Raw genomic sequence first — 22,507 nt, 5'->3', positions numbered from 1 at the left:
TGGGATTATCAATTATACTTCAATTTCATATTCTGATTCAAACACAAGGCCCTTTACCGAGCCTTTCAGTTGTAACTACTTCCATAACTAAACACACTAGGCAATTTGCACACTTTTGCAGCCAATAAAAAAATTGGGAACTTTGATAAAAAAATGTGTAGCTAGTCAAGTTTCAATATCAGGAAGAACTTTTGTAGCTGTTGCAATTTTCATGGTGGACCTTCTACAACATCTGAACATTACTACTATTTATTTAAAATGTTTCAAAGGTTGGATACATTGTAATGATAGTCAATTACTTTTTTGCCTAAAGAGTTACCTAATACTTACCTAATATTTTTAAAGCCAAAATTTTAAGATCAAAATTTGGCCTTTCAGGATCACTGCTCTTAAGGTAGATTGGTATGGTGTTGTAGAGTATTTTTTAAGTAAGGGTGAGGAGCTTGAAGGTGATCCTATTTTTGGTATTGAGGAAGTGTAGGTGTATCAGGTAGTGAGTGATGTGACTGCAGCAGGGAACATTCATAATCACCCAGGTGGAGGTCTTTTAGATTTGTTGTAATTGTTGTAGGTGTTTAGCTGGAATTCCTGTGTAGACTGTTTCCCCACAGTGTAGTCTGCTGCTGATGACTGTGTCACTGTTCTTCTTCTTTTAGTTAGCATCCACTTGTAAATGTTGCGGAGCATGTGGAGGGTAATATAGCAGTACGAGGAGACAGTGTAGACTTGCGCACACTTGGAGAGGGAGGAGTTGAGAATGAATCCTAGGTTATAGACATGGTTGGTAAGTGTTGTTACTGTCCACAGTGTAGTCACCTAGCAGGAGTCGTCCGAGGCTGAGGGGTTGGGTCTGAGGATGAGTACCTTAATTTTCAGCGAATTCATGTTTAGAGAGCTGCTCTTTACAGTGTATGAAAATTAATTATAATGTTTTGGTATTTTATGATTGTTTGAGATATGTCATACTTACGTAAGAAATTGCTCTTAGAAAAAAACATTTTAAGATATGTTTTATTTCTATTTTTTAGATTGTTATTGAAAATGTTGAATGTATTTTTTTAAGATAATCTTCATACCACGAGTCACATCAGTACTATAGATAACATTCAATCCAGCCTTGCTTTATTTAAGGTAGAGACTAATGGATTCTATGTCTTCTAATTTTGTAAAAGAATGTCACAAATGGCATTCATCTATAACTGTGCTCACTAGAGCCTTCAATCTACACTGTGGACAGTAGGGTTCACAACTTCAATTCAGCTTTCCTTCTACATTAAGGCAGCCTTGCTTTACTTAAGACAGAGAATATTTTACTCTGTCCTCAGATTCTGTTAACTGTACAAAATAGCATTCATCAATGTTTGTGTCGATTAGTACCTTCAATCTACATTACGGACAGCAGGGTTCACAACTTCAATTCTCTTTTGCATGTAAATTTGTCTTCAGTATGTGTGCTGAGAAGTGTCTTCAATCAATTCTGCACTCAGTAGACTTCACAACTAGATACCAAGAGCAACAACATTACAGAAAACATTCAATACAATCTTGATTTACTTAAAACGGAGACAATTGCTCAATATCCTCAGATTTTCTTAAGGTTTGTGCACTAGCAAATTCAGCCTTTATTTATTTAACGCAGACAAAATTCAACTACATGTCTTCACATTGTCTTTAAATACCGGACAAAAACCATTGTCTATGTCTGTTAGCAACTGCCTTCATTCTACACTGCAGAGGGAACGTACAAGCTCACCGCCAAAGATACTACTTACTCAGTGCACCATAAATCTTCGCAAAGAAGAGTGAACACTTTTATGTCACAGTGAGACATACTGTCTCTTTTAAGTGGAATTGAAGCAGAATTCAATCAACAAAAGACATTACTTAAATTACTATACCTCCCCCTGACCACGCATCGTCACAGGGTAGGTTCAAGCTCCGCACCAAAGCTATTTCTAACTCAGTACATCACAAATCATCACAACGTGACAGTATTGAATGAGAAAACGTATTTAGAAAAAAATATATCATACATTTTGAAGATGTACTTCAACTTCCGTGAATGGACAACCAATATTTATTAGAAAACGTAATTTTAAAGGCTTTGCTACCAATGCGTCATGCTTGCACCACGCATCATCGCACACTCCACAGAACTTTGTTGCTTTAGATGCACACGTGCTTCCTTTCTTGGCTGGGATTATCAATTATTCCTCAATTTCATATTCAGATTGAACGTCAAAGCCCTTTATCGAACCGTTTTATCATTTCTACTACCTCAGCCGAAGGGTAATATTCCCAAAATAATCTGTAAAATTCGCCAACCAACTCTTTCAAAGGGTGAGCCATACAAAAAATACTTCTTTAGCACAGAAAATATAGTGCGACACATGAAGTACTTGCACCCCAAAAACTTTGCTTGAGCTGCAACACAAAGATTGAATGGCAACCCACCTGCTGCTGCACCAAGCACATCAACTGCTGCAACAGCATCTTCGGCAACCAGTCCATACTCACATATTAATCTTGCTTGTGGTAAACTTACATTTCTATGCATTTATTGAGATGAACTTTTATGTTACGTGAAATAGTCTATCAACCTCATCAAAAAGTAAGAAACAGGAGCTTCGCTGTCCTCAACATCAGTCTTTAGACGTTTATCAAGCTTTTTTGTTCTAAGAACTACCCTGTCCAAAGGCAGTGGGAAATTTGCACACTAGCTACCTTTCTTGACTGGAGTTATCAATTATTGTTCAATTTGATATTCTCATTCAAACCCAAGGCCCTTTCCCAAGCCTTTTTTATTCTAACAACTACCCCGGCCGAATGCAGTAAGAAATTTGTACACTTCCTGCCTCTCTTGGCTAGAGTTATCAATTACTCTTGAATTTTATAATACAGTTGTGACAAATTTATTTAAGGAACTGCAAAAAAAATGTTTAAAACCGCATATTATAAGAAAAAGAAAACTATAGAAAATCTACTTGAGAAGGCTTTCGAATTGAATTTTTTTACATTTGTTTTAGTAATCAATACAATTCGATTACTAGGTGAACCAATCCCTTTAATGAAGGCCAAATGTAAGTGGAAAAGAGAAACTAACAAATGTAATTTGTCAGAGTTTTTTTTGGGTGAATGGAACCATAGTTAAAGTTCTGAGCCTTTTTTTAACGATAAGAGTTACCTTCAGAGTAATGATTTGTTGCATGCAGATGACAATAGTACTCGTGCTTATGAGGTTACAAATAGTTCGGCTATTGAGAAAGAGAAAATTATTCCTAGAAATGCACAAGAGGTGTTAGCTGAGGAACTTTTACGGAGACGTCCTAAAGCTCCAGTGAACAATTGTAGTAGTATTTATACTGTAAGTCAAGAATCTAATTATTTTTTACGCAATTTCTTACATAACTATATTATGAAAAGTGTTAAACAAAAGATTTAGGGGCCGATTATGATCGTGGATATTCCGCATCCTCTGGGCCGGCGGAGGCCACCGCCGGCCCGGAAGATGCGGATTAACCGCTGCGGACTGAAAAAATATCCCCGTCAGATTAAGATGGCTGGGGGATATGTTTTCCGTCCACAGCTTTTCCGCCGCGGTCGCCTTCCGACCGCAGTGGAAAAACTCTAACATGGCTGGCGGTGTCTATCAGACACCGCCAGGCAAATTAGGATGGAGGCGGTCCTATGCCTTTCCACGGCGGCATTTCCGCCGTGGAAAGGCATACGGTCTTTTCATTGGGGGCCCGTTGCGGGCCCCCAGGGGTGAAGGGGGGTGGGGGTTGCACATGGGGGGTTCCTATGGTACCCCCCTGCCTTTGCGTGCACGAAGCGGCAGGCACCACGCGGTGCCTGCCGCTTCGTGCATACAAAGGTCAACATGCACTTTTTAACCTTGCGGCGGGTGCTGCTTGGAGCAGCATCTGCCGCAATGTTAAATGTAGGGGATGTGACTGCCAGGGTGGCGGTCACATCCTAATTTCCATGGAGGGACCGCCGCTGCCCATGCGGATGGTCCCTCTTCCTCGGGGGTGGCGGACAGATGCAGGTCCGTCCGCCATCCTAATAGGACCCTAAGATATTTCAAGAATAAAACCCTTGCAGAGTGACAGAAAATACTGGTTTGCTAGGTCATTCTCTGGCTTGTCTTTCTAAAAAAGTTTGGCGAAGTGTTTTTCACCAATTCAGAATATTACCAGTTCATCATACTCAAATGAGGAAATTAGTAAGAACATTATATTACGAAAAAAGTCCAGCACTAATATTAAAAAAAGTTGAGTAGTACTCTTTTCCGTGCATCTTTATCAGATGTAACAAATGTTTCTGGTGAAATTCAGCTTAGTTAGTTTGGTCCCCAGGAAGACAGTGCAGAAACTGAGATATTAATAGAAGAAAATGTGGAAAAGAATGTAAAATGTTGTACTGTACAAAATTTTGAGCAAGATATTACAAAGTTTAAGGTGATTTCACGTGAAACGCCAAATTATTCTTCTATTTGTTTTCAACGAACTCATTATAAAAATCAAACCAGGACTGTTCATCTGTATTTACAAAGTAAACAGGAAAATAATAATGACTGGAAGCATTTTGCAACTTATTTGTTGGTAGAGAATTGTTTTGATTTGGATTCTGATCAGCGTATTTCTAAATATTTTATAACAAATTAGATAGGAACAAAATGCCTGCTAGAGCTGTGCATAATAATCTTGAGTTCGTAATTATTCCTTGTGAACTGAGGTATTTAAATACCTATGAGTCTATTCTTATTCAATGTGTGTATCCATTTCAGGCTATTGTTCCTATGGAGCCTAAGACAGGAAAATTGCCTCCTTCTGATTTACAAACAGCATTAAAGGAAAGAGTTCTATATTGCCTGCAGATTTTTTTTAAACAATTGAAACAATTGGTGTAGTAAATGTAGAAGATGAACCTTTAGTTATTCTTGTTATTAGCGTTCCTACTAGGAGTAAGAAAATCTGATTAGAATTAGTGAATGTTAGGAAAGTGAAAAAGGCAACGTATCTGGTAAAAAAAAAATTATCAATATTATAAAAATGTATGCGACCTGTGCTGAGTACGCTTGGGATGATTGACTTCAATTTCTTCGAGGCAATTAATCAATCAATCACAGAACTTATAAAGCACGCTACTTTCCCGTGAGGGTCTCACGGTGCTGCGGGGGGGGGGGCTGCTGCTACTGCTCGAAGAGCCAGGTCTTGAAAGCTTCCAGAAATCCAAAGATACTAAATATTGAAAACAAGACACCTGGAGAATTGTGCTCTTTGAATCCAGTTAATGTATGCACGTATTTCAATAATAGATTGGAAGCTATAATATCTTTTATCACCAATAAAAAAATTATCCTCTTGGAAAGGTTTTGTATTTCTTTTGGAGAAAAAAGTATCAACCAAAAGATGCTACTCACATACATATGCTAATATGGATCAAAGATGCTCCCAAATTTGCAACTGAGTCAAATGATACTGTGTTGTCTTTTACTGTTGTCGAAACTACAAATTTAAGGACAAGTTCTACACCAAATGTCATTTTGGACTTCCACATCATGTAATATTGAAAGGAAGAGTGAACAGTTTTATGTCATCTTTGCTACATACTATAACACGAAAGTCTCCTAAAAATACATACAACTTAAAAAAAATGAAGAGTGAAAATACATAAATGACTACAACCCAGTCATTTTGTCCATGTGGAATGCTAACATAGACATTCAATATATTGCAGACAATTCCGTTGCTGTTCCTCGATATCTAACACCCAACATAACAAAATCAGAAAAGACAGAACTGAAGGAGATGTGAGAAGAGATTTCCTACAACAGAAGTCTAACTAAAAAAATACATAGTTACAGTTTAAAGATATTATCTCATCGAGAAATTGGAGCTTATGAATGTTCAGATCGGTTATCATCTGCAAGTCTTTACTCCAAGTCTAGAAGAATCATTTGGCTGAGTCTAAGTCTTCACGCAACACGAAATCGAGTACTTAAATCTGAGCAAGAAGTTGAATATTTAACGGAAAAATAGCCAGAAAGTATACGTATTATAGTGTATTGGTTCATAACACTTCCTATTCCAACTGTTCAAAGATCCCTCCCTTTTTATTAAATCTACTTTGACTTCCTAAGAAGGACCATCTCTTCTGAGAACCCTGTCAAATAGAAGGAAGATCACCAATATAACAGCAATGGACTCATCTTCCAGCTTTTCTTCCAAAAGAGATTTCATTCCTGAAGAGCCTCCAAAGAAGAAGAAAAAAGCTCTAATTTGGAACTTATTGACTATCCCTGAAGGGCAAAAAAAGGTTAATGCTCCGTTAGTAACCTGTAAAATTTGCCAAACAACGCTTTAAAGGATTGATCCATCCCAAAAATACTCCTTTGGCACACCAAGTATGATGCGACATATCAAGAACATGCACCCCAATAACTTTGCTCGAGCTCCAACATGGAGGTTACAGGAAAACCCACCTGCTGCTACACCAAGCACATCGATTGCCGCAGCAGCATATTCAGCAAGAAATCCACACCCACAAATCGATCCTGATTTCGGTAAAATTAACATTCAATGCATTTATTTATTGTGATATCGACCTAAAAAAATGCAGGGAGCAAGAGCATTGCTATGCTCAACATTACTTTTTTTGACATTATGTTGTAATTGGTATCAACTACCCCAGCCAAAAGCAGTGCTAAATTTGCACACTTGCTGCCTTTCTTGGCTGGGATTATCAAGTATTCTTCAATTTCATATTCCGATTGAACGTCAAGGCCCTTTATCGAGCCTTTTTGTCGTAGCTCCTACTCCAGCCGAAGGTTAATGTCCAAAAGTAATCTGTAAAATTTACCAAACAACTCTTTCAAAGGGTAATCCATCAAAAAAAGACTTCTTTGGCACAGCAAATATAGAGCTACATGTGAAGAACTTGCACCCCAACAACTTTGCTTCAGCTGCAACACAAAAATTGCAGGACAACCAACCTGCTGCTGCACCAAGCACACAAACTGCTGCAACAGAATCTTCAGCAAGCAGTCCATACTCACATATTAATCTTGATTTTAGTAAACTTAAATTTCTATACATTTATTGCTATGAACTTCTCTGTTACATGAAACAGTCTATCAACTTCATAAAAAACAGGAAACAGGAACATATCTGTCCTCAACATTACTCATTAGACATTTATCAAGCTTTTTTGTTGTAACTACTCCGACCAAAGGCACTTGAAAATTTGCACACTTGCTGCCTTTCTTGACTGGGTTTATCAATTATTCTTCTTGTAATACAAATTCAAAGTGCAGGCCCTTTATTGAGCCTTCTTGGTAACTACTTCCCATACATTGCATTGGGTAATTTCCACACTTGCATCCTTTCTTCCGACGCACAGTCTGTGTACTGACCTGGGTATCCAAATATCTACTTCCATGATAACGCAATGGTTACTTTGCTCATCTTCAACCTATCTAACTTTTTACCTTATTCATCTTCCATTCAATGAACACATCATCCACATGTACACACACTCAATTTCTGCTTTTCTTACTCTTCAATTTCATATTCTCATTCAAACTCAAATCCCTTTATCGAGCCTTTTTGTTGTAACTACTTCCCCTCCTAAAAGCAGTGGGTAATTTGCACACTAGCAACCTTTTTTATGTTTTACATTATTCATCTTCCACTCAATCAACACATCATCTACACATACACACACCTACTTGCTGCCCTTTTTAACTGGAGTTATCAATTATTCTTGAGTTTCACATTCTGATTCAAAGTCAAGGCCTTATCAAGCCTTATGTTGAAGCTACTACCTCGGCCAAACACAACATGACATGCCTGCCTTTGCTGCCACCTGCCTGCACCTGCCTGCCTTTGCCGCCTCCTGCCTGCAGATTCCTTCGCTCGCTGCCCGCTGCTCCTGGGAATTTCCCGCTGCTCCTGGGAATTTCCCGCTGCCCGCTGCTAATTGGAATTTCCCGCCGCTGCCTCCCTGCGGCCCCGCCCCCCTGTGATTCCATTCGCCGCCCCGCTCCCGCCACCCAGCTGCTCCTCCCTCCCGGCTCCTTACTTATGGGTATTAACCGAATCGGTAAATACCGAATTACACAAGGGTGCAGGGGGTGTCACTTTGACACCCTCTGGCACCCCCAAAAGAGGCTCGGGTGCCATGTGGCAGGCATACCTGCCCTAAGGGCAGGTCTGCCTGTCATATGGCATAGGTGTGCATGCACACATGTGCATGCACACCGGAATCGGTATTTTACCATCAAATTGATTTGATGGTAAAATACCGATTCTGTAAGGCTTGTGGGACTCAGAAGAGTCCCACCTACATCTCAAATTTACCGATTCGGTAGAAATACCGATCGGTAAATTTACCGATCGGTAATTTTACCGAATCAGTTACACATGCCCCTACATCCCATTTCTGTAATACCGGTCGGTAACGGCCGAAAATACCGATTTTCGTCCGTTACCGACCAACCTACATCGGGCCCTTAGTATTTGTATGGGAGTGTGAAAGTGTGTGTGGTTCGGTGGAGGGTGTGTGACTGTCCAAAGATGTGTGAATAGTTTATTCAGTAGATATATGAAGTTAAAACTACATGTTCTAACAGTTTGGGTGAGGGAATCTCTTTATGGGTGTGGTGATGAGCAAATATATTTCTCAAAGGTACAGGTCCAACAAACTAGAAAAATAAAAGGCAGTGTATGTGTCAGTTGTTGTATATAAATAAGTATACATAAGACACAATGATTGTGTGAGTGACTGTATGGATAACTGTATACTTGTAATAATGATTTTATAATTCACTAAGTATGACTTACTATCTAAATGAATAGAAGAAGTGTTGTTTGTATAAGTGTTTTGCTAAGTAAATATGTAAGTATGATCCATTGTTTGCATAAGTGAGTAGGATGACTACATATGTGTATAGGATGCGTGCTGTTGTTTAATGTCGATATAGATGTATAAGTATTTTTGATACTGTTCTATTGTTCATTGACAGCATGTATGAGTGAATCCATAGGTAAGGGATTAGATGTGTGTATACATGTATTAATCACTGAGTGGATTTTTAGATACTTGTATTGCTGTGACAATGGATTTAAATATGATACTCTGTATTTTACAAAGAGTGATGAAAAATTGTAATAGTGTATGAAAAGGTGTATGTGATTGTCACGTGGATGATGTCATCAGTGATGTCATTTGAGATGTCATCAGTGATGTCACTGACCATGTCATGAATGATCTAATATGTGACATCATCAGCAGTGGATTGCGGGTGCGCGATATATACTTAGTACAACTAACTATAGGAGCAATTTCAATGGTTTTGTATGAGTAAAATGTCCAGCTAACTATAACACCACTAAAACTTATAGTTTTTAGAGTGAATTTCAAAGGTTTTGTAAAAGCTAATTCCTAACTATATAACTCCTGAAACCTATGGTTTTTTCAGTGAATTTCAAAGGTTTTTTTAAATGCTAATTCCTAACTATATAAGGCCTGAAACCTATGGTTTTTTCAGTGAATTTCAAAGGTTTTTTTAAATGCTAATTCCTAACTATATAAGGCCTGAAACCTATGGTTTTTTCAGTGAATTTCAAAGGTTTTTTAAATGCTAATTCCTAACTATATAAGGATTGAAACCTATGGTTTTTTCAGTGAATTTCAAAGGTTTTTTAAATGCTAATTTTATTAGCGGATAACGTTTAAATATATTAATATCCTAGTGGGACCACCTGAGCAGCCCTAGGGGGTCAGGGTGTTTCTACCCTGCCCCCTTTTTGTGTTCTACACGTTTGTTTTTCTGCTTTCTTGTGCCTAATTCCTAACTATATAAGGCCTGAAACCTATGTTTTTTTCAGTGAATTTGCATGGTTTTTAAATGCTAATTCCTAACTATATAAGGCCTGAAACCTATGGTTTTTTAATTGAATTTGCAAGGTTTTTTAAATGCTAATTCCTAACTATATAAGGCCTGAAACCTATGGTTTTTAAGTGAATTTGCAAGTTTTTTTTAATGCTAATTCCTAACTATATAAGACCTGAAAGCCCACCAGGAATCTACAGTATGCACCAGGGACTGCATTGCAGAGAGGTGTAATTAAGCCACGGTCCTTTTTACACCTCTCTGCAACGCAGCCCCCGTGCATGTTTGAAGAGGGGGAACTCATTCCCCCTGCATACTGGGGGCCCCTGGGGGCCAACTAGCCCACCTGGAACCTCCAGTATGCGCCAGGGGGCTGCATTGCAGAGGTGTAATGAGGCTATACCCTTGTTACACCTCTCTGCAACGCAGTCCCCGTGCATGTTTGAAGAGGGGGAACTAATTCCCCTTGCATACTGGGTGTCCCTGGCAGCCATCTTGTGCCTTGTTAGAACTAAGGCACAAGAAAGCAGTGAAACAAAGGTGTGAAACTCGCAAAGGGGCCAGAGTAGAGACACCCTGACCCCCTAGGCCTGCTCAGGGGGTCCCACAAGGACCCCAAGGCAAAAAAAAAAAATATATTTTTTTTTTAAGTCGCGGGGTACAAAAAAACAATAAAAAAATATAAAACAACAATAAGAATAAAAAAACAGTACTTTTCAGAACTACCTCAAATTTATATAAAAATGCTACATTTTTAAAAAACTCTGTCTTTCTTTTTTTCTCCAGGGTACGCGTACCGGTACGTGTACCGATACGTGTACCGGGGCGCTCACCCCCTCAAAAAAATAAAAAAAAATAATGAGTGTGTGTGTGTGTGGTGTGTGTGTGGGGGGTGGGTGTGGGGTGTGTGTGTGGGGGGGTATGTGTGTGGGGTGTGTGTGTGTAGGATATGTGGGTGTGTGTGTGGGATGAGTGTGTGTGTGTGTGTGGGGGGGGGGTGTGTGTGGGTGTGTGGGGGTGTGTGTGTGTGGGAGGTGTGTGTCAGAGGTGTGTGTGTGGGGAAGGGGTGAGGTGTGTGTGGGGGATGTGTGGGGTGTGTCTGTGAGGTGTGTGTGTGTGGGGTGGAGTGAGGTGTGTGTGGGTGGGGGTGTGTGGGGTGTGTGGGTGTAGGTGGGGGTGTGGGGGTGTAAGGTGTGTGTGTGGGTGTGGGTGTGGGGGGTGTTTGGGTGTGGGTGGTGGTGTGGGTGTGTGTATGTGGGGTATGTGTGTGGGGTGTGTGTGTGTATGAGTAAAATGTTCAGCCAACTATAACTGGTGTCAAACCTATGGTTTTCTCAGTGAATTTAATAGGTTTTTTAAATGCTAATTCCTAACTATAACTGGTGTGAAACCTATGTTTTTTTCAGAGAATTTCATAGGTTTTTTAAATGCTAATTCCTAACTATAACTGGTGTGAAACCTATGGTTTTTTTCAGTGAATTTCAAAGGTTTTTTAAATGCTAATTCCTACCTATATAAGGCCTGAAACCTTTGTTTTTTTCAGTGAACTCGCAAGGTTTTTTAAATGCTAATTCTATTAGCGGATAACATTTATATATGTTAATATCCGTATGGGACCACAAGGCCCCCAAATCTTTTTTTTTTGTTTCTTGTAAAAAATTGAGGTACGCGGTACGCGCACCGTAAGCGTACCCCGCGATTTTCCGAATTTCTTTTTTTTTTTTGGGCCTTGGGGGTCCTTGTAGGACCCCCTGAGCAGGCCTAGGGGGTCAGGATGCTTCTACCCTGCCCCCTTTTTGAGTTCTACATGTTTGTTTTTCTGCTTTCCTGTACCTCAGTCTACCGAGGCACAAGATGGCTGCCTACAGTTTCTGTTTTGGAGTGTTGACAGACATTGGCAGCCAATCAGAATGCAGCTCGCGCACTAGAGGTACGCGTACGGTACGCGTACGTGCGCGTACCGTAAGCGTACGGGTAAGCTCACGGGTAAGCTGCCATAGATATATAAAAAATGTTGAACCTAAATTACTCAAAATCCTCTGGAGCACATAGCAAAGGCACATCGGGCTACCAGTCCCTACAATTTTGCCAAGTTTGGTGAAAATCCATTCAGCCGTTCGGGCTAAAAGTGCGACCGACCGCCCTATGGAAATTAACATGGGGAAAACACGTTTTGGGACCCCCCGTTTATCTCGGCCCCCGCTTGACGGATTCCCCCCCCAAACTTTCAGGGAAGGACCGGAGCGCCGCGAGGCAAAGTTGCTGAAAAATTCAGGCAGATTCCTCAACCGGCGCCAAAGTTATTCCCAATAGAATGTTGCGATTTCCCTATGGAAAACAATCCTAACTATATATACATACTGGCGACCGCCAGTAGGTAATATATATATATATATATATTCACTGAAAAAACCATAGGTTATAGACCATATATAGTTAGGAATTAGCATTTAAAAAACCTTATTTTACTCACACAAAACCATTGAAATTCCATATATAGTTAGTTGCACTAACTATATATCGCGCACCCGCAATCCACTGCTGATCATGTCTCATAGTACATCATTCATGACATGGTCAGTGACATCACTGATGACATCTCAAATGACATCACTGATGACATCACTGATGACAACATCCAGTGACTGTATGTTTCTGTAAAGTTAAAATATGTCTTACATATTGAAGAATGAGTGGATGTATAAGTGTCTGGATGAAGGATTTAGTAGGTGCGTGACTGACTGTATGAGTGAGTGATTAAATGTGTCTCACTGAATGCATGGGTTAGTGACTAAACTGTCTTAATTTGTGCTTCATTATGTCTGTTGTGATGTAAACTGCTGCATGTGTTGATCATTAGCTATACGAGAGGCTATATGTGTTATTAATTGGTTGCCCAAGTATTTCTATGGGAGATTGAGTTTGTGTGGGGGTGGCTGGAAGGTGTGTGACTCTGTGCATAGATGTGTGAGCAGTTTATTCACTAGGTGTATGAGTTCAAGAGTGCATGTGGAAACAGCTACATGGGCAGTTGACTGTGTGCATGAGTGTATTGATGAGTGAATGGATATCTCAATGCTACATGTCATAGTAAGTACATATGTAAAACACAGTACATGTGAGAGTTGGCATATATAAATAACTGTGCATGAGAGCCACTGAATGAGTGAGTGGTTGTATCGATCATTGTGAACTTGTATCAGGGATTGTATAAGAGAGTAAATATGTGTTAGTATATGTTTCAATAAGTAAGGTGTGTATAACTGTATAGTTGAAGAAATGGAGGTGAGATTGTTTCTTTGCATGACTGACTGGGTGTGTGAGTAACTCCATGGATGAGTGGCAGTGTGTGAGTGTCTGTATACACTGAGTGTATCTAAGGTTATATTAGAGTCTGAAGAGGTTTATCGTATTAGCACAAGAATGATGTCAAATGAGATGTCATCAGTGATGTCATCAGTGATGTCATTTGAGATGTCATCAGTGATGTCATCAGTGATGTCACTGACCATGTCATGAATGATGTAATATGTGACATGATCAGCAGTGGATTGCGGGTGCGCGATATATAGTTAGTGCAACTAACTATATATGGAATTTCAATGGTTTTGTGTGAGTAAAATAAGGTTTTTTAAATGCTAATTCCTAACTATATATGGTCTATAACCTATGGTTTTTTCAGTGAATTTTCAAGGTTTTGTAAATGCTAATTCCTAACTATATATGGTCTATAACCTATGGTTTTTTCAGTGAATTTCAATGGTTTTTTAATAGCAAATATCATAAGCTGTCGAATGTCAAGTACGTGGTAAGTAAAAACATTTTCGTGTTTATGCACACTGATCTGCTTTGAATGCTGCCCCCCACCCCTCATTTCTATTAGGAGTACTCTCTCTTTGCAGATAGTGAAGGGTAGTTAACGCAGGCCTTTGCCCCCGTTGTAATCCGTCGTGCCTGCTTCTCTCTCCATTTGATTGATTGTTCTCTTTGGTTCATTCTCTATTTACAAACAAGCACAGAGTCGCAATACTCTGTTTAGTCTTTGCAGATAGCGAAAAATCGTGTAAAAAAACAAAAGGAATCGAGCAAAATCAGTAGGCCACTAATGGGATCTCTTTTTGACCTCCCTAAAATAGAAACATTAGGAACAACCTGTTGATAATACCAATGTGTATGCACATAAGCGGCGTTCATTTGTGTTCACAGTACCCCTTGTTGATTGTTTGAATCGAGCATTGAATTGTTCGAAGTTGGTTCTCTTAAGAATCTTCTCTGCCTGCAAACGAGGAAGAATAGGAATATTCTCTCTCCCTTTGCAGATAGTGAAGGGTAGGTAACGCAAACCTTTAACACGTCGTGCCTATTTCGTTCCTCATTGATTGATTGTTTCCCCAAACATTGACTGTTTGGGAATTGGTTCTTTTTGGAGGTATTCCCTGTTTGCAAATATACGTAGGAAAATCTTTGCAAATAGTGAAAGGGTACGTAATGCGGACCTTTCTCCCCCGTTGTAATCTGTCATGCCTATCTACTCCCCACTGATTGATGCACCTGTTTCACCCGGACCATTTACTAGAGATACGTCATCTGGCCCGACCAGAGAGCACCCCTAGTGAAAAGGACATATGCAATAATAACGAAGTGATCACTGTATCCTGTTAACAGAAACTTTAGCATGAAACAACCTGGAAAGAAAAGAATAGGAAAACGAAAATCAGTAGGCCACTGATGAACATGAACTTTTATTAAACAACGAACAAAGAAACGATAACATAACGTAATGATAAAACCTATTAATGTCCTAGAAACAAGAAAACGTTAGAAATATGCCAGTGGTGAGAGACCAGAAAAACAGTAAGAGAAACCAAATCACCCCTCGCTGTCCCACCGCCTGCCACGCCAAAAAAATCGATAGACTAGGGAAAATGCAAGTCAGTAGAACATCCGCCCCCACTCTGGAAACTTCCAAGGTGGGGCAGGGTTGCGGCTACGCCCAGCCGGGAGCAGCCCATATAAGGCGGGTCCTGCTGCCACGCCTCGGCCAGGAGATCCTAACGTAGGGTGTAGCCGGAGGAGAGGCCGAGGCCAGCGGGACCCGGCCAGGGGATTGCCTTTACAACGCTGAAGAGTTGCAGGGGGGGGAATGTCTCCTCGACCCTCCCCTCTCTCTCCCAGTCCGGCCGCGGTGGCCCTTGAGAGTTTCAGGTAGTCCCGCCACATGCTCTTCCGGTCCGGCCACCAACGGTCGGGGGGCCGAGGCCGACGGGATCCGGCTGCAGCCGATAAACCAAGGAACCCGTTCATGGGGCCAGAGCCAGGGGCGTCCGGCCGACATCCACCGGAAGCCCGGCCCAAAGAAGGACGGGACATTTTTTCTTTTCTCCTTCGTAATAGCAGCGGCAACACGCCAGGCACCACTTCTTTCTTCAAAAATGGCTTTGACAACACTGGGGGGGATGTCTTGCACATGCCTCCGACCCCCCCCCCCCGTCCTCATCGCCACCGGCCATAACAAATGTCAAGCGCGGCGCCGTGGGGTGCACTGGGAGGGAGAGACGGTGCGAACAGGCCTCTCCCGCCTCCTCAGGTGAAGGCTTCCCAGCTGCACCCTCAGCGCTCCAGGCGCCCCGAAAAGGGTTCGTCCACTGTGGCGATGCTGCAACGTCTCGCCCGGCAGGGTGGAGCCCGTCCGCTCATGTGACCCCGCGATCGCCGGTAGCTGCCGAACTCTCAAAATGGCGATCGACCTGGCAAGAGCGGGCCCAGCATGAAGAAATGGCCCGGTCACTGGTTGACTCCACCACCGTAGTCCTCCACGACCTTGAAGATTCTAGAGGAGCCGCAGGAGTCTCCGACCCCCGATGGGGAATGACTGCCATGATCGCCCGTGGAGTGACGAAACTGTATCCGCGGGACGTCGGCGCTCCCATGCTGGCGCCAGCCTCACTTTGAATTACTAGAATCCTGCAGACCTCAGTTCCGGTGAAAGCACAGTGTGACCCGGTAGGAAAAATTGTTGCACCCCCTCCCCTTTTTGAGTGATAGTTCAAACCACCGATCCTTTCCTTTGCCCTTTTAACGGAACTTTGGACTGCCTCCCCCTCTTTTACATTTTCTAGAGAAAACAAAACATTAACCACTACATTACCATAGCAGTTGACACCAGAACTGTTTTCAAATTGAAAACCAACAACATCTTCAACAGAATCCTTTTTGTTTCTGCTGTGACCCTGCTACAGCACAGGCATTGTCCCCAGCAGTAATTCTGCAATGCCGGTAAGAATAGCTGTGGTGCCTACTGGACTCACTCACCCCCGCGGCGCCCCACGCCGTTATTTGCTGGGCGGCAACTTACTAGACATCACTTTCGTGCCATCTAGATTTCAGCGCGTTCTGCTGCCTTGGAACTATTCGCACAACAGACTGCTACTGACGACCCACCCCCAGGCAACATCTTCTGAATTTTCATAATTTGAAAGAACTAGTAACATGTCCTCATCAGGAATTCAAAAGAAATTGCCACGGTCTCTTCGTTGTTTAAATGTTTTTACTGTTTTTGTTTTGTTGTATATATTTATATGTTATTAAAGTTTTATATTCCTACTACTTTGTTGGAGTGCTATATATTTTTAATGTGACACATAATTGTAAAAACTTTGATGTACAAAGAGTCATTCCTGGAATCTTCCGCTTCAGGCTCGGTCCCCTCCCCAATCACAATACAGGATGGTTTTCAGATAGTAGGAACACGTGTGGTGTGACGGATCTCATCGGGTGTGGGCCTTTATCTACTATAACTCCTTTGAAGAGGGGTGATTCTTTACAGCTGGAGCCATAAACTACATCTGCAGGGCTAGCTGATAGCCTGGACAATCGGACACAGAGGAAGAGGAGTGTCAGAGGGTGCGGTAGTGAATAGGGCGAAAGGGAGGTGTCGGGCGGGCACAGAGTGTGATTCTCAGGGAAGAGCAGCGCAGATGGGGGGAGGTTTATTGCCCATGCATAAGACAGAGAGCGGGGGTGACCAGTGCCTGGGGAAGATGCTTGCGAGGGTGGGGAGCCATGCTAAGGATCGACAGCGTGCAGAGAGTGGGTCTGGTCAAGGCATCTAAAATGACTGCCGTGCACGACAAAAGTGTGGCATTTGAAAAAAGGCAAGATGGCGCAGACAATGTTTTTCAACACTTCCTGATTTCCTTCGAATCGAACATTAACAGACGTTGGGGCATATTACCAAAGTTAAGCGATATTTACCTTCTTAGGTACATCAAACCTAAGAGGTCAGGGAGGATCTACTATGCCCCCTTATGGTCATTTGCCCCTTCGCTTTGGCCTCCTCTTGTCTCTCGATCCTACCGAGAGACAAGATGGCGGCCGCTACGGACTGTTTGGAATGTTTACAGACGCCGGAGAACCAATCAGCTTCGCAAACCTCCGTTACGCGAAGCGGAGCGCTGTTACAGATATATATCTTTTTTTGAACGTTAATTTCTCAAAATCCACTGGAGCACATATATTGAGACCTAGCAAAGGCACATCGGGCTACCAGTCCCTAATATTTTACCAAGTTTCGTGCAAATCCATTCAGCCGTTCGATTATTATTATTTTTTTTTTTTTTGCCCCGCGGGGCCCTTTTAAAACCTCCACATCAAACCTAGGGGGTCAGCGAGGATCTACTATGCCCCCTTATGGTCATTTGCCCCTTCGCTTTGGCCTCCTCTTGTCTCTCGATCCTACCGAGAGACAAGATGGCGGCCGCTATGGACTGTTTGGAATGTTCACAGACGCCGGAGAACCAATCAGCTTCGCTTCACAAAGTTCCGTACCGCGAAAAGTCCGCGAACCGGAGCGCTGCCCGGTCCGCTGTTACAGATATATATCTTTTTTTGAACGTTAATTTCTCAAAATCCACTGGAGCACATATATTGAGACCTAGCAAAGGCACATCGGGCTACCAGTCCCTACAATTTTGCCAAGTTTCGTGCAAATCCATTCAGCCGTTCGGGCTAAAAGTGAGGCCAACCGCCCTATGGAAAACTCAATGTTAAAAACACGTTTTGGGACCCCCCTTTTTTCTCGGCCCCCCCTTGACGAACCCCCCCCCCAAATTTTCAAGGGCTGCTCAGAAACAAAATGTGCCATTTTCCTGAAAATTTCAGCCAATTCCGTCCACAAACGCCAAAGTTATTAGACATAGAATTTTCAAAAATCCCATAGAGAAAAAATCCTAACTATATATACCTACTGGCGACCGCCAGTAGGTAATATATATATATATATATACATATATATATATATATATATATATATATATATATATATATATACATACATACATATATATATTTATGCTAGCAGCTCGTCCCGACGTTGTCCGGGTATGAAATAGAATGTGTGTAATGTGTGTATTTGGCAAGGGCAATTTATTTTAAAATCTCGTGGTAGACAACATTTTTTTGTTTCATTAGAATAGGGACGGAGAAGGCCCAGCTGCAGCCCTCGTTGATGTTAGCAGGCGCGTCTAATTGGTGTAGTGATCCGCCGCCTGAGCCCGGCTACAGCCCTGTTTGATGTTAGCAAGCACGTGTAATGTCATTGAATGAGAGAGTTATCAGCCGCCGGTAAATCCGTTTAATGAGAGAGTTGAGTGACAGCGAGTAGGAGAGGCTGCAGTAATTGTCCCCGCAGACATGCTCATTTGCGTGTTCCCCCGCTTGAGGCCCAGATGCAGGCCTGTTTGATGTTAGCAGGTACGTGTTCCCCCGCTTGAGGCCCAGCTGCAGCCCTGGTTGATGTTATCAGGCGCGTGTAATTAGTGTACTGATCCGCCGCCTGAGCCCGGCTAGAGCCCTGGTTGATGGTAGCAGGCACGTGTAATTTCGTTGAATGAGAGAGTTCAGTAGCAGCGCGCAGGAGAGGCTGCAGTAACGTTACTTACCAGGCCTTCAGGTGAACACGTTTGTCAAGCCCCCAGCACACGGCCACAGCAGACGATCTTCTGATTAATGTACGACCCACATGGCATGAAGGGCTGAATGTAGCACACACCCCCAGCGTGCCTCTTGATGCGGGGCAATTGCGTTCACATGGCACATTCACACCCCCCCAGCGTTTCTCATGCCCCCAGCGTGTCAAGCCCCCCAGCGTGCCCCTTGATGCTGCGCAGCAACGTAATTGGCGCTTGTATGTACGACTCACATGGCATGAAGGGCGGACACACTCCCCCAGTGTTTGTCATGCCCCCAGCATTTTTCACGCCCCCAGCACACGCCCACAGCCCACGATGTGATGGCCGTACCACACGCCCCCAGCGTTAGTCACACCCCCAGCCCACGCCCACACCACAACGCAGACACGCCCACAAGAGACTACTTTGCTGGCATGGTTCTTTTACCTTTTAAATGTATAGAGGAGTTGGCCTAACGGCTAAGGCTCTCGACCTCGGACCTGGGGATCTGGGTTCGAGTCTTGGTAACTACACCAAACATCCTGTGATTCTGGGCAAACCACTTAATCTCGCTGTCCCTAACAAAAATGAATGTGTGTCCTCATGTAACGTAACTGGTGCTATGTATAGCGCTCTGATACCTGATTCAGTTTAGGTCAGATTCGCGCTATATAAAACTCTGCAAAAAAAGAATATATACGGTGGCCGTCTGCATAGCCTATGTCCTTCTGCTGCAACTGCCCTTTCCAACGCTGTATTGGGTGTTGTGATTGGTGCTGTGGTTACTGAGATTACCCGCCTCAAAGGTTTGGGCTCTCTCTTTATAATATTAGTATGGATATGGATATATATATATATATATATATATATATGTTTTTTTTTTTGTTTGCGAGGGTCAAAACCGGATGACCAGAGTGCTTTCCATGTTTCAGATTGGAACGAATGCTGACACGTACAAATATATATATATATATATTTTTTTTTTAGCTCAGAACTCCACCAGGTAATCGTACCCAAATGACATATTCAGCTCCAAACTCCACCGGGTAATCATACCCAAATGGAAGACAGCACTCACGGGGGCGAGTTCCATACATTTATTCAGAATGGACTCAGGGCTCACAGACGCATTTTGACAAGCGCCTTTCAAGTGACACATGTACTATTCAGATGGAGATGAGGGGGAGGGCGTCTTGCGAGGAGGGGCTAAAGTGTTGTTTAAAGATAGGAGGGTGAAAGGGAGAGGAGAAACTTTATTCGGGATGGAGTGACGAGGATGATTGCTTCCTAGCAGGTTAGAGACGAGTGCGGAGGGAAACATGAGAGATGTTGTTTTAGATATGGAAAGGAGGTTTATATTGGAAGGTTGGGTGAAAGGGGAAGCATGACGTGGGAAGGAGAGAAGAGAGACTCGGGAGGGTCATGTTTAAATGAGAAATATGGGAAGGGGCAGATGGGGGTCGTAAGTAGTCGGGGGTTAAAGTATGGTAATTAGCTACTGAGTGACAGGCAGCCACTAATGTTAACTTCTAAAAGCAGGGTTCGGATATGACAGAGACACTAGGGAGAACGTAAAGAATGCATTTTAGCTGAATTAATTTCTGAGACAAAGAAAAGAGGACAACTTCAATCATGGAATGTTGTTGCATTTGTTTGCTCATATTGTCTGATGGAAAATTAATGCATGTGTAATTGTTATTTTAAGTTTTCCCTGCCGAAGGGCCCTAGAGGCCCGAAATGCATTGGATTTTAATAAACTGCTATGTACAAATTTGGCTTTAGTCATGTTCTTGAAGTGAGGTTCGGATGGCCCGGCAGGAGCATTTGAAACTTGCATGAAGACTAAAATTATTTCAAAAGGAAAATATGGATCATCAATGGAATGATATAATGTTTTGAACAATGGAAAATAGGAATATGAGAAGAAAAATACATTGCAAATTCAATTTTGGCTGTGCCAGTGGGTTCAGGCAGAAAGTGGCCCCAAATATGTTGTTGTTTAGGAGAATGTGCTTGCCATACTGCATCCAGAGAGTCTCACAGGAATAGCTGGGGGAGTGGAGGCTGGTAAGTACAAACACATGTATACCATCACACTGCTATGTACTGTCTTGCACAACTACAAAGCTACACCTCCTAGTCCCAAGCACCCATGTGCACCACACACTCCCCAACACATGGCTCACACATCCAACATTCACTCCCTCTCATTCACCCCAAAGGTAGCTAGCAACATTCCCTGGGTTGCATGTGTACAGGCAGACAGCACTACAACTACCACCAGGCCCCCTGTCCCACAGCTCAGCAGGATGGAACACCCCCACCGAAGAGCCATGTGTAACCATTCACTTCCTCTGATCCACAAGGAGCCAGCCATCTTAACAGGGAGGGGTGTCGTTGGATAGGCAGCCAGCACTCCAACTCCCACCAGGTCCTCTTGTCCCACAGCTCAGCAAGAGGTAGCACTTCTACCCCAGCCAGCATGTGTCAGCCATGTATCTCACCAACCAATCTAACAGGTAGGTAGCCATCTAACCAGGGAGGTGTGTTGGTGGATGGAAGGCCAGCACTACTACTCCCATCAGACTCCCTGTCCCACAGCTCAGCAAGATGGAACACTCCACCCCACCCAGAAGTATGTGGCAGCCTTTGTATCCCACCAACCAAACTTACATGTAGGTAGTCGTCTTAACAGGGAGGGGTGTTTGTGGGTGGGAAGCCAGCACTACAACTCCCAACTCCCAACTGGCCCACATATCCCACAGTTCAGCAAGGTGGAGCACCCACCCCACCCTACCCCACCCAGAAGCATGTGGCTGCCATTACAATACCCTCAACAAACTAACAGGTGTGTAGCCATCTTAACAGGGAGGGGTGTCTGTGGGTGGGAGGCCAGCACTACAACTCCCAACAGGCCCCCATGTCACACAGTTAAGCAACATGGAACACTCCCCCAGCCAGAAGCATGTGGCAGCTATTGCATTGCTCCCCTTCACCTAAAAGGTAGGTAACCATCTTATGCTCTCTTGCCTCACCCCTGAGCAGGTTGGAGCACTCCTCCACCCAGAACCATGTGGCAGCCACTGTATTAATCTCCTTCACCTAACAGGTAGGTAGCCATCTTAACAGGGAGGAGTGTCTGTGGGTGGGAGGCCAGCACTACAACTCCCAACAGGCCCCCATGTCACACACTTCAGCAAAATGGAACACTCTCCCCCAGCCAGAAGCATGTGGCAACTATTGCATTGCTCCCCTTCACCTAACAAATAGGTAGCCATCTTATGATCTCCTGTCCCACCCCTGAGCCGGATGTAACACTCCCCCACCCAAGAGCCATGTCTAACCTATTCCCTCACTCTGCCAACTACAAAGGTAGGTAGCCATCTTCATAGGGAGGGGTGTTTGTGGGTGGGATGCCAGCACTGCAACTCCCAACAGGCCCCCTTGTCCCACAGCTGAGCAGGATAGAGCACTCCACCACACACCCAAGATGAGTCAGAAATTCCACCCAAATGTGCCACAGAACAGGTAAGTAGACAATGCATGCACGCTGTTATTTCTCTCAAACAGCATGGAGCCGTATGACCACACAAGTCATCACATCCCACCAAAATTGGCACATATCCAATTGCCACTTACAGTGTGCAGACAGCTAAGCGTA

General features: G+C 43.0%; 1 long non-coding RNA gene across 1 annotated transcript in view; it reads left to right on the top strand.

Moving 5' to 3' along the window:
- Positions 1 to 22,507, top strand: part of LOC144761538 (uncharacterized) — a 168,814-nt gene that overhangs the window by 143,929 nt on the left and 2,378 nt on the right. The gene's annotated exons all lie outside the window — the stretch shown is intronic.

Source organism: Lissotriton helveticus, chromosome 6 (genome assembly GCF_964261635.1).
Source record: "Lissotriton helveticus chromosome 6, aLisHel1.1, whole genome shotgun sequence".
Taxonomy (NCBI): Eukaryota; Metazoa; Chordata; class Amphibia; order Caudata; family Salamandridae; genus Lissotriton; species Lissotriton helveticus.
The sequence above is the reverse complement of the archived record's forward strand: the minus strand, read 5'-3'. Positions and strand labels throughout refer to the sequence as shown.